This window comes from Megalobrama amblycephala, linkage group LG1 (genome assembly GCF_018812025.1).
Source record: "Megalobrama amblycephala isolate DHTTF-2021 linkage group LG1, ASM1881202v1, whole genome shotgun sequence".
Classification (NCBI taxonomy): domain Eukaryota; kingdom Metazoa; phylum Chordata; class Actinopteri; order Cypriniformes; family Xenocyprididae; genus Megalobrama; species Megalobrama amblycephala.
In genome coordinates this window covers 16,754,338-16,766,678 of record NC_063044.1, presented here as the reverse complement: position 1 = coordinate 16,766,678, position 12,341 = coordinate 16,754,338, and the positions used below count along the sequence as shown (strand labels likewise).

The window sequence follows — 12,341 nt, the reverse complement described above, 5'->3', positions numbered from 1 at the left end:
AGCCCACCATGCAGCTGGAACGCCGAAGACTTGAAGCGACCACGAAGACCTTGGCGACCGCGACGGAGCCGAAGCGACGACCCCCCGAGGAGGAAGCGGGTATTCGGAGGGCAGAGGTGGAGCTGGAGTGACCGAGGGCGGAGGTGGAGCCTGAGGGAGGGCTGAGCTTGCCGTCGCAGAAGGGGTGGAGGGCCAGAGAGCAGCGACTGGCCCGCAAGTCCGCTGCAGAGGCGTGGCGATGTCCGACCCAGGTGGAGCCGACGTGCCGAGGGAACCCAGTGAGACCGAATGGCCGATGGTACTTGCTGATGACGAGGGAGGAAGGAGCGTAGGTGTAGGAGCCAGGTCGACGGGTCGAGGGGGAGTGAAGAGCTCTGAGGCTGGAGGCGGAATCCCAGGCTCCTCACGCCCAGGAGGAGGTGGCTCCCAGCAGTCCCGAGGTGGAACCCTACCACTGAGAGGAGATGGTGAAACTGAGGGGCTGATGGGAGACTGTGACGAATGGATAGCAGGCGTGGCTGGTGACAGAGGAGGAGTTTGGAGCGTGCTAAACAGTTCTTCAGAATATGAAAGAGTCCCAAAAAAATTTTGAAGAGGTGGTGGGAGAGGGAGGCTGGGAGGGGCCAGAGATTGTAGTTCAACAGGTTGCATATTCACCTCTTCTAAATCAGAAAAAATATCTCCAGTGATGGCCAAAAACTCACTCTCAGTGGCAGGGGGTTGGGTGTGGCTCACTTCTCTACCCTCGTAATCCACTAAGATTCCCTCGGCGATGGATGGTACAGCCGGCTCGCACACCTGGTCAGTCCCGCGTTGCTCAGGCTCCGTGGCGATGTCCCGCTCGGTCGCTCTCGTAGGCGCTGGCTCAAACGTCGCGGCGAAGTCCTCTTTGCGGTCTGCGGTGGGCTCATGCTGCCGATCCTCGCAGTCAGGGTGTTGATGGCTGTGCACTGGAGAAGGAGTGGGACTGGCGTCGTCGGAGACATCCACGGTCATCGAAGATCCACATGACGCCAGCACCCACTCCACATAATCACGGAAGCTCCCTCGAGGTCCTTCCCCAGACAGCAGCGCTTTGGTGGCGGTGTTGAGGCCGGCATACAGGAAGTTGCAAAGGCTGCTGTCCGGGAAATGTGTAGATGGGGCTAGAAACAAAAAATTGTCCAAGTGTGCCTCGAGGGAGCGGTCCTTCTGCTCAAGGCATAACAACAGATATGCGGGTGTGAACATGATGACAGAGACGGGAAGTGAAACACGAAAAACACTGAGACGGAAAACAAAAAAACACACGCCTGCAAACTGTTTAACTGTATTGGTCCGGTATTCTTTTATTATTTTACAAAAACAAAAAAAAAACAACCAAGAACAATAAAAAAAATCAAGAACAATAGCAGTTAATAAGAATTATTGCTCTTAATGTGGTCTTAATGCTGGACCGTTCTCATTTCGCTCTGCATATGGAACTTGAAGGATTTTTTTTTTTTTTTTTTTTTGTCAAGAGCAAACCAGAATGAAAATGTTACATTTTTAATCCGCATGTGTGTGCTCCTAAATATATATATATATATATATATATATATATATATATATATATATATATATATATATATATATATATGCCTAGTAATGACTGTTTAATGACAATAGCATGCAGTAAGACTTTGTGTAAAGGTCTTTCTTTTAATTTTTGATGCAAAGACTGTAGCCTAAGACTATCCCACGTTAACACGCTAACCCAAATTAAATCTCACTTTAAATTTTCTAATGGTTTTTAAGGATGTTAAAATTTTATATTATAATATTATTGTTGTTTTACTTCGTCCTTTCATCTCCGTTTATAAACCGACATTTTATTATTACAGTCACTTTCCAATCCGTCCCTTTGCGCCACCTGGCGGTAGTTTTTTTACACGCGACTGAATTTCAGTTGACGCAACGGCCCTGCGGCGGCGGCGGCGGTAATACCCATTTTGGTTGTCCACCCGACATTTTATTATTACAGTCACTGTGCTACTGGCTGTCTTTCCAACTTCAGGGCTGCGTTGTGGTTGTGTCCAGTTGAGGATCGTATTCATCACGCCGGTATGGACGGTCTGTTGAGGAACTGTGGCACTGGCTGTCGTGTCGATGAGGCATTCACAATGGATGATCTAGTCGACTCGATCTCTGCTGATACTTCAGGGCTGCGTTGTGGTCATGTCCAGTTGAGGATCGTATTCATCACGCCGGTATGGACGGTCTGTTGAGGAACTGTGGCACTGGCTGTCGTGTTGATGATGTCTTCACAATGGATGATCTAGTCGACTCGATCTCTGCTGATACTTCAGGGCTGCGTTGTGGTCGTGTCCAGTTGAGGATCGTATTCATCACGCCGGTATGGACGGTCTGTTGAGGAACTGTGGCACTGGCTGTCGTGTTGATGTCTTCACAAAGGATGATCTAGTTGACTCGATCTCTGCTGATACTTCAGGGCTGCGTTGTGGTCGTGTCCAGTTGAGGATCGTATTCATCACGCCGGTATGGACGGTTTGTTGAGGAACTGTGGCACTGGCTGTCGTGTTGATGATGTCTTCACAATGGATGATCCAGTTGACTCGATCTCTGCTGATACTTCAGGGCTGCGTTGTGGTCGTGTTATGGCTCCGGTCCTTGGTCTCAGCTGGATACGGCCCAGATCCGGTTTACTACGGTAAACCTCGGGATAAACAGAAAGACTAATATTAGCGTAGATGCCATTCTTCTTCTGATGTAACGAGTACATCTGGTGTTATAGGAAGTGTTCCCGGTTCCGGCTGACCTAATTTATGCAGCCTAATAATCCTTTAACGGATTTGAAAATATAAATTGATAATGTGTTATGTGTATGCCAGGTTAAAGAGATGCGTTTTTAGTCTAGATTTAAACTGACAGAGTGTGTCTGCATCCCGAACAATACTAGGAAGATTGTTCCAGAGTTTAGGTGCCAAATAGGAGAAGGATCTACCACCTGCAGTTGATTTTGATATTCTAGGTATTATCAGCTGGCCTGATTTCTGAGATCGCAATAAACATGAAGGACTATAATGTATTAAGAGCTCACTTAGGTACTGGGAAGCTAAACCATTTAGTGCTTTGTAAGTAATTAACAAGATTTTAAAATCTATACGATGTTTAATAGGGAGCCAATGTAATGTTGACAGAACTGAGCTAATATGGTCATACTTCCTAGTTCTAGTAAGAACTCTAGCTGCTGCATTTTGTACGAGCTGTAGTTTATTTATCAAGCGAGCATGAACTAACTGTTCTGCATTCTTCATTGAGAGCATATGCCGTAGTTTAGATATATTTTTCAGATGGAAGAATGCGGTTTTACAGATGCTAGTAACATGACCTTCAAATGAAAGATTGGTATCAAAGAGCACACCCAGGTTCCTAGCTGACGACGAAGACATCAAGTGTTAGACCGTATTCTAGATTATTGCGTGAAGAAGTTTTCAGTCCAAAAATTAGAATCTCTGTTTTTTTCTGAATTTAGTAGTAGGAAATTACTGGTCATCCAGTTTTTTATATCAGCTATACATTCTGTTAATTTAGCGAATTGGTAAGTTTCGTCAGGGCATGAAGAAATATAGAGCTGAGTATCATCAGCGTAACAGGTGAAAACTAATGCCATGCTTCCTAATGATATCTCCCAAGGGTAGCATGTACAGAGTGAAAAGCAAGCGGTCCTAGTACTGAGCCTTGCGGTACTCCATATTTGAACTTGTGATTGATATGACATCTCATCGTTTACTACTACAAACTGATAACGGTCAGATAAGTATGATTTGAACCATGCCAATGCAATTCCACTAATGCCAACATAATTTTCGAGTCTGTTTAGAAGAATATTGTGATCGATAGTGTCAAATGCAGCACTAAGATCCAGTAACACTAATAGAGAGATACAACCATCTGATGATAAGAGCAAATCATTAGTAACTCTAATGAGAGCAGTCTCAGTACTATGGTACGGACTAAATCCTGACTGGAAATCCTCACAGATACTATTTCTTTCTAAAAAGGAACATAGTTGTGATGAAACTGCCTTTTCTAGTATTTTTGACAGAAAAGTGAGATTTGAAATCAGCCTGTAATTGACTAATTCTCTTGGATCAAGTTGTGTTTTTTTAATAAGAGGTTTAATAACAGCCAGCTTAAAAGTTTTTGGGACAGACGGACAGTTCTCCGTTCTCCTAGTGGATCATCAGAACCTACCAATAATAACCAACTGCAGAACCGCAGATCCATACGTCATGACAGTCTGAGGACGACAGCGCCAGACCAGCAGCCTGAGGGCGGAAGTGGGCGGAGCAACAGTCTCACGTCGGATGTGGGCGGAGTTAGCGACAAACAAACATGGCGGAAGAAGAGAACACGGTAAAAAGTTTCTTCGTGTTGTGTTTTTAATCGATCACATTTATGTGTTGTGTATTTATTCGATCGTTAACACTTAACATGACTCAAATATTTTGTAAATGGGCTTCAAAGTCACTTTATCGCTTCTTTTGATATTTTACAAATCATCTCACGTTTCTTGCACCCAGGTGAAAAAATACTATAGTAATTTATAGTAAATACTATATATTGTTTTTGAACTGTACTACAAGTATGTGAATTAATTTGTTGTGGTAATTCTATAGTTGCTGTGATAATATAACAATTATAGTAATATAAACAAATTACTTTACCCAATATTGTACTAAGTTTTCTACAATTTTAGGGTATATTATACTACAATATACACTTTAATATACAGTTTACTGTAGTAAAAACTAAAGTATACTACAGTATTTATAACAGTTTATCAGTCCATTATAGTTAATACTACAGTATTCTGTAGCATTCATTAACAAAGTGTTATATATATATTTGTATATAATATAGTATTTACAATATAAAAATTTACTAGAGTATGGTTCAAAAACACTATAGTATTTTTTTCACCTGGGTGTTTACATATTCATGGTTTGTGATTTTACTTGTTGTTGGTGCTGTATTTTATTTCATTGGTTACATTTTACAATACTGACAAGTGGTGTTTAGGACGACGATAACCCGGGGTTAAGTGCAGCGTGAAAAGACATGTGAATTGCTTGCCTTTAAAAAAAATAAATTAAAAATTAAAACTGAACATGATTGATTAATTCCATTAGTGACAGGGTATGATTTATGTATTCAATATATAAACATGAGAAAAACAGAATGTCAAAACTTTATTATACATGCTGTGCTGCATCCTGACTACAACACAAAGTATTGTTAAATACACTTCACACATTTCATCCCATTTGTTTGTACTCTTCTCTCATGAAGGAGCCGTGGATCACATGATCTCTGCGCTGCACAACAACCAAACGTCTTCAAGGGTTTAGTGGAAGAGCCGTGCTTTCTGATATTGAAAGAGGAAGACCAGGAAAAGCCCTTCTTCAACTTTCACAGGCTGAAACGGATGATGACACACAACTGGCCAAAGAGCCTTTAGTGTTTCGCTTACAAATTAAGGATGATATGGACATTTTTCTTAATGAGTGTCTGGACAAGAACAGTCTTGTAATTAATTGCATGTTTATGGAGATTTGATTTTTTTTTTTTAAAGATTTAATTATCAGGCTCCACTTACCTGTGCTGGTGATCGAGCTTCACCCGTTACAGCATCACTCCAGAGCAGCTTCATTTCCTGAAGTCATGTGGTTTCAGTCTTCCTTCAATAGCAGAGATTCTGCAGGTTTCTCTGACTACCGTCAAATGCCGCATGGAGTAAGTTTGGTTTTAAAGTGCTTTTTATGATCTGTCACGCATGAAAAGAGTGAATCGTTCAACATTACTCTGATAAGCAATAACACTCATGTTTACATGTGTTTGTTCCAGGAGGTTCAGTTTGAGTCGCTCTCTGACGTATTCAGGAATAACCGATGACGCTCTCGACGCAATGATCACGGACATTGTGGGATCGGAGGCTGTCCCTGACCCACAGTTACGGGCAGGTGGATTCGTGTCCAGACACAGAGTACGCAGCAGCTTGATTCGGATCAACCCAAGGGCAGCGGCACTATGGTTCACGTCACAAACACCACACAGAAGACTGTACAGCGCTGCTGCTCCCTGTGACACCTAGATGGAAACCGCTAACTGATAATACTGCAAACATTATCTTTGGTTAGACTTTATTTTAAGGTGTCAGTATTACAGTAAAATTATACGTTCAAGTACTGAGTGATAATAATTAACTACATGAACTTACTGTAGGGTTAGGATGAGGGTTTGGTTTAGGGTTAATTGCATTTAATTATGCATAATTTATTGTTATTACTTCAGTAACTACATGTAAGATTTGTAACAATGACACTGTAAAATAAAGTCTTACCTTATTTTATTGTTTCAGGTGTTTATTCTTGAATACCTAAATTTTGAATTCTTTCTTCATTCAGTAATTCTCTGAGTCACTCATTTAGTTTTGTCTAATGTTATATAAATGTTTTGTTTATTCAGTTAAACATTTTATTCTGAAGCTTAAGTTTCAGTCATTCCAACTGCATCAGCCACTAATTTTGAGAATATTTTGTGATTAAAGTGGCTTTTTTCCCCCAAAGTTTTAATAAAGCACATTTTGAAGTTACACTGCATTGTGTTAAATGTTTCATGTTTCAAAGGATATATTTGCACATTGTATTAAAACATGGTTTTAAAGCAAGACTTCTAAGGGGTAATTCATGAAATCAAAGAAATATCTAGAAAAATAATTCCACCTCTTTTTCTTAGCAGTCCATTTCTCAATATAATGACATATTTGTAGCTTACAGTTAAAAGGGACATTTTTTAACAGTGTACATTTTGGGCTTTGAGTCCTGATCCATCATCCAAATCACTTTTACCTCATCATAATAATTTATGGCCATTTTAAAAGCTCAGAAATCACCCTGTTGAACCCCAGAAGTGTCTGATTCACACACTTGTGAAACTAATTTAGGTTAGTCACTTAAGTGATTTCAAATTCATATGAAGTGAATAAAAAGGTGTTTTTGCTCAGATCAATCAGCATCATTGTTCAGGTGAAAGACTTTCTCTTTCTCTCATGCCAGTGTGTGCCAGCGCTGATGTAAAGGATTGTGGGCGACACAAACCAGTTGATCAGCTCATGATGGTCCACTCACTTTGTCTTTGTCTAAACACACAGGTCAGATGGTCAGTGGTCATCACGAGCGTCTTGTTCCACACAGAATGAATGTGTCTTCTCTGTCTGTGAGGCATGTTCACATCTTCTTCTCTCGTCAGTGTGTGGTCGAGCCCCTCTCAACAGCAGGATTGATGGAGGGGAGAATACGGTGCTGTGTCAAGCTGGTCATTTACGAGCTTTGTTCAGTAGAAAAATTAAAGTGAGAAAATGAGGATGTTTTCATTTTTATGAATTCAATAAAGTGGCATTCTTGAAAATAAGGCATTTCAGTAACTGACTTGTTTTGTCTTTAATGTCTCTCTTCATTGATGGTTTTCTCTGTCATGTTTCAGGTGGAGAATTGTCCTTGACGGTGGTATGGATGGGTTCAGCTGTTCACAGGCGTTTATCAGCCTTTACCCGACACTGGAACAGCCATGGTTTGAGAACAGAGCGACACCAGACACCCGTGCAGATTTTGGTCCGAGGCCGTCTGGAAGGACAGAGAAGCACAGCGATGGAAGAGATGTTTGTCAGAACAGCTGGACCAGCAGATGGTGAGAATCTCTCATTAATCTGTGCTGAAGGCCATTGACATTTTCTCGTCTTGTTGTACAGCCTGATTATTCAGTGTGTGTGGAGCTTTCATTTGGCATAATTACCCACTGAACAATGATTATTCATGTTAGAAAATACGTTCTTTATTTTTAAACACACAACAGTATCTATACCAACAGGTACCAAACATGTTTTCAACATTGGTATATGTGGCGAGGGGGCGTGGTTCAGCGAGGTCTGCAACCGGAGAGAATAGCGGGAGACGCTTGGTAAGTGAGTGGGTTGAATACAAATCACGAACACCTGTTTCTCATTCCAGTGATTGGCGCGGAGACGGGATAAAACGCCGTGAGAAGCAGGAGTGTGTGAGAGAGAGGGGAACTGCTGACTGAGCTGTGTTGAGTTACCTGGAGTGAAGCCCTTGTGGTGGTATACCGAACCTGGAGTGAAGCCCTTTGTGGATGGTGTATACCAAACCTGGAGTGAAGCCCTTTGTGGATTGTTTATTTTTGTTGTTGTGCGCTGCACAGTCTTTCTGTTGAACCTTTTTGAAAGCCAATAAAGTCTCAGGCAGCAGTTGTTCTGACTTGTCCTCTTCCTTCCCCAACTACGAACTTAACTGTCTACACTGGTGCCGAAACCCGGGAAGGAAGACGGGAGCATGTCGCCTGCAAGCTCTTCCACCCCATTGCGGACATCATGGTCCCTCGCGGTTACACCGCGAACAACAACAGGCCCTCTGGAGCTACGAAGCGTCAGGAGCGGTGTTTTCAAGCCATCCTCAGACTCAGTGGAGACCGCGAGGCGTTCCGGAGCTGATTGACCGGGAGGTTCCCCGAGAGCCCATCGAGCAGACGGCCTGTCCACCTGCCCCTAAACAAGATGGCCCATAGACGACCCAGAAGTTTTCCTTGGCTCTTCGAAAGATCCGCTGAAGCTGTAAATGGCCGCGGGACCAGTGGTCTATGAGGCTGGTCCCGCTCCTCTCAGGAGAAGCGCAGGTGGCGGCACAGCAGCTCCCATCAGAACCTCCTGGTTTGACGACTACGGCGGGCCATCATCCACATCCGGGTTGGCCGGCCCCCGGAGCAGATCGACAGCGCTTCCGCTCCCTCGCCTGGGTGATCCAGCCGGCCCTTTTGATGGCCCAACAGCTCCGGGACTCAGCGCAAATGGTTGCTGGCTGAGGGAACGACATGGACCTGGTCACGATCCGTGGTGCTGGAGAGTTCATCACTCGGCTCCCGAAAAAGACTGCCGAGTGGGTTCAGTGCCACCGCCCCACGCCTGGACCCATCCAATTGGCGGAGGACCACATGGTGGCGGCCAAGGGGTTGGCGGCCCCTCCCAGCTGCCTCTCTCTCTCCCTCTCTTTTGTCCCCCTCTCTCTCAGACCTGTCCCTCTTCCTAGGTCTCGTCCGCCCGGCCCACCTCGTGTTCCGCAGGGCGGGGCGGAACGGGCAGGACCTTCCTGGACCCAGGGGGGCGGGACTCCCTGCTGCCGGGACGGACCCCACTCCTGCTTCTCCCCTTTCTCCGCGCCAACCATTCAGCCCACTCTCTGCCACTGGAGCGGCGGGCAGGTCTGGGCCGGCCTGTTGGCGGTGTGGGGATCCGGATCATTTTGTGGATAAATGTCCGGTTATGGAGGTCGGGCAATGATCCGGGTCCCCGACAATCCACAGGCCGCCCCTGTCAAGTGGCGGGTACCAAATACCTGTGAGTATCAAGGGGGTACCTATCAGGCTTTGGTGGATCGGGCTGCAACCAAACCTCTGTTCATCAAAGCCTGATTTCATCTGGGGCATTGATAAGGCCATGGTTGGGGTTCGGTGTTGACGGGGATGTGGTGAGATTCTGTAATGCCCGTCATCATTAAATTTAGGGGACAAAAGCATAGTGTAGGCGGCAGTTAACCCGCACCTCCGGCTCCGGTAATTGGGAACGGATTGGCCTGCGTTCAAACAATTATTGGGATGTTTATGTCGGATGCCTCTTGGGGGAAAGGAATGCGGGGGGAAACAGGCGCGTGTGCAGGTAGGAGAGACTGATCAGAGACCGGAGAGCTCTGCTGCAGGGGAGCTGAGTGAAGCCGGAAGCTAATTCTTCCGGAACGCGATGATTTCCCCCTGGACAGTCCACGATGAACGCTAAAAATGATTGAAAGGGTTCGTAATTGATGGTCAGCCTTAGCCTGGACGTCCGCTTGTTTATCCAATTTCGCGACATAAAAGATAGGTTGTTCGAGTGACCCAAGACACTCAAACAAAAGAAGATACAACCCATTTTTAAACACACAACAGTATCTATACCAACAGGTACCAAACATGTTTTCAACATTGGTATATTGGTATGGCATGTGGCGAGGGGGCGTGGTTCAGCGAGGTCTGCAACCGGAGAGAATAGCGGGAGACAAATTATGCTTGGTAAGTGAGTGGGTTGAATACAAATCACGAACACCTGTTTCTCATTCCAGTGATTGGCGCGGAGACGGGATAAAACGCCGTGAGAAGCAGGAGTGTGTGAGAGAGAGGGGAACTGCTGACTGAGCTGTGTTGAGCTTTTTCTCAACCTCCTGAAAAAATGGAATGAGGCAGAATCAGTGATGCTGGCGACGGTGATTAGCGGGGAGGATGATCTCGGGCCAGAGGCGAATATAAAAACTCAATCCCTCGCTCTGGTCCCGGGAGGAGATCACCTCTCGCCCTCCCAGCTCACTGATTTATCTAAATTGCAAACAGAATTTGCAGACGTGTTCTCTCCCCTGCCGGGACGTACCAACCTCATTCAGCACCACGTCGAGACGGAGCCGGGCGTGGTTATTCGCAGCCGGCCGTATAGGTTACCTGAACACAAAAAAAAGGTAGTTCAGGACGAATTAGAAGCAATGCTGAAAATGGGAGTAATAGAAGAGTCCAGCAGTAACTGGGCGAGCCCGATAGTTTTGGTCCCCAAGACCGACGGCTCGGTTCGTTTCTGCGTGGACTATCGCAGGGTGAATGCAGTGTCGAAATTCGACGCGTATCCAATGCCGCGGGTGGACGAATTGCTTGACCGGCTAGGTGCGGCTCGATTTTATTCGACACTGGACTTAACGAAAGGGTACTGGCAGATCCCCTTGTCGCCTTTATCCAAAGAAAAGACAGCTTTCACGACGCCGTTCGGATTACACCAATTTGTTACGCTTCCGTTCGGGCTGTTCGGGGCACCGGCTACCTTTCAGCGATTCATGGATAAGATTCTCCGGCCCCATGCTGCATATGCGGCTGCCTATCTAGATGATATTATTATCTATAGTAATGATTGGCAGCGGCATATGCAGCATGTGAGAGCCGTCCTGAGATCGCTGAGAGGGGCTGGGCTCACAGCCAACCCGAAGAAGTGTGCAATTGGGCGCGTGGAAGTAAGGTATCTGGGCTTCCACTTGGGGCATGGGCAGGTGCGTCCCCAAATTGACAAGACAGCAGCGATTGCGACCTGTCCACGCCCCAAGACCAAAAAGGAGGTTAGACAGTTCCTCGGACTGGCGGGATATTATAGAAGGTTTGTACCTAATTTTTCGGCCCTCACCAGCTCGTTGACTGATCTAACTAAAAAGGATGCTCCAGATACGGTCCAGTGGACGGAGCTGTGCCAGCAGGCCTTTACCCAGGTGAAGGCTGCTCTATGTGGCGGGCCACTGCTTCATTCTCCTGATTTTTCTCTCCCTTTTCTGTTGCAGACTGACGCGTCGGACAGAGGGCTGGGTGCTGTCCTGTCCCAGGAGATAGAGGGTGAGGAACGGCCGGTACTGTACATTAGCTGTAAGCTCTCTAAGAGAGAAGCTAAGTACAGTACCGTAGAAAAAGAGTGTTTGGCTATCAGGTTGGCTGTCCTCACCCTCCGCTATTATCTCCTGGGGCAGGAATTCACCCTCTGTTCGGACCACGGTCCCCTGCAGTGGCTCCACCGCATGAAGGATACCAACGTGCGGATCACTCGTTGGTATCTGGCTCTACAGCCTTTTAAGTTCAAGGTGGTCCACAGGCCGGGTGTTCGGATGGCTGTGGCCGATTTCCTCTCCAGAAATGGGGGGGGGGGGGGGTTGGGCTGCAGGCCGGACGGCTCCCCGGCCTGAGTCGGGCGGTGGGGGTATGTGGCGAGGGGGGCGTGGTTCAGCGAGGTCTGCAACCGGAGAGAATAGCGGGAGACGCTTGGTAAGTGAGTGGGTTGAATACAAATCACGAACACCTGTTTCTCATTCCAGTGATTGGCGCGGAGACAGGATAAAACGCAGTGAGAAGCAGGAGTGTGTGAGAGAGAGGGGTACTGCTGACTGAGACACTGAGCACGACAACAGCACTGGAGAGAAGCCCTATTGTGGATTGTTTATACCGTTCTGGAGTGAAGCCCTGTTGTGGATTGTTTATTTTCGTTGTTGTGCGGTGCACAGACTTTTGTTGGACATTTTTCATATACACTAAATAAAGCTCAGTCAGCAGTCAAAAGCTGACTGAGCTGTGTTGAGTTACCTGGAGTGAAGCCCTTGTGGATTGTGTATACCGAACCTGGAGTGAAGCCCTTTGTGGATGGTGTATACCGAACCTGGAGTGAAGCCCTTTGTGGATTG

The 12,341-nt window shown here is 45.9% G+C and overlaps 1 long non-coding RNA gene across 1 annotated transcript; it reads left to right on the top strand.

Annotated features, from left to right (window-relative positions):
- The first annotated feature begins 4,072 nt into the window (after window positions 1-4,072).
- Window positions 4,073-7,660, top strand: LOC125264899. Its single transcript, XR_007184159.1, has 4 exons — window positions 4,073-4,398; window positions 5,335-5,778; window positions 5,890-7,394; window positions 7,528-7,660. It is a non-coding gene; the product is annotated as an uncharacterized LOC125264899 (long non-coding RNA).
- Window positions 7,661-12,341: the final 4,681 nt, after the last annotated feature.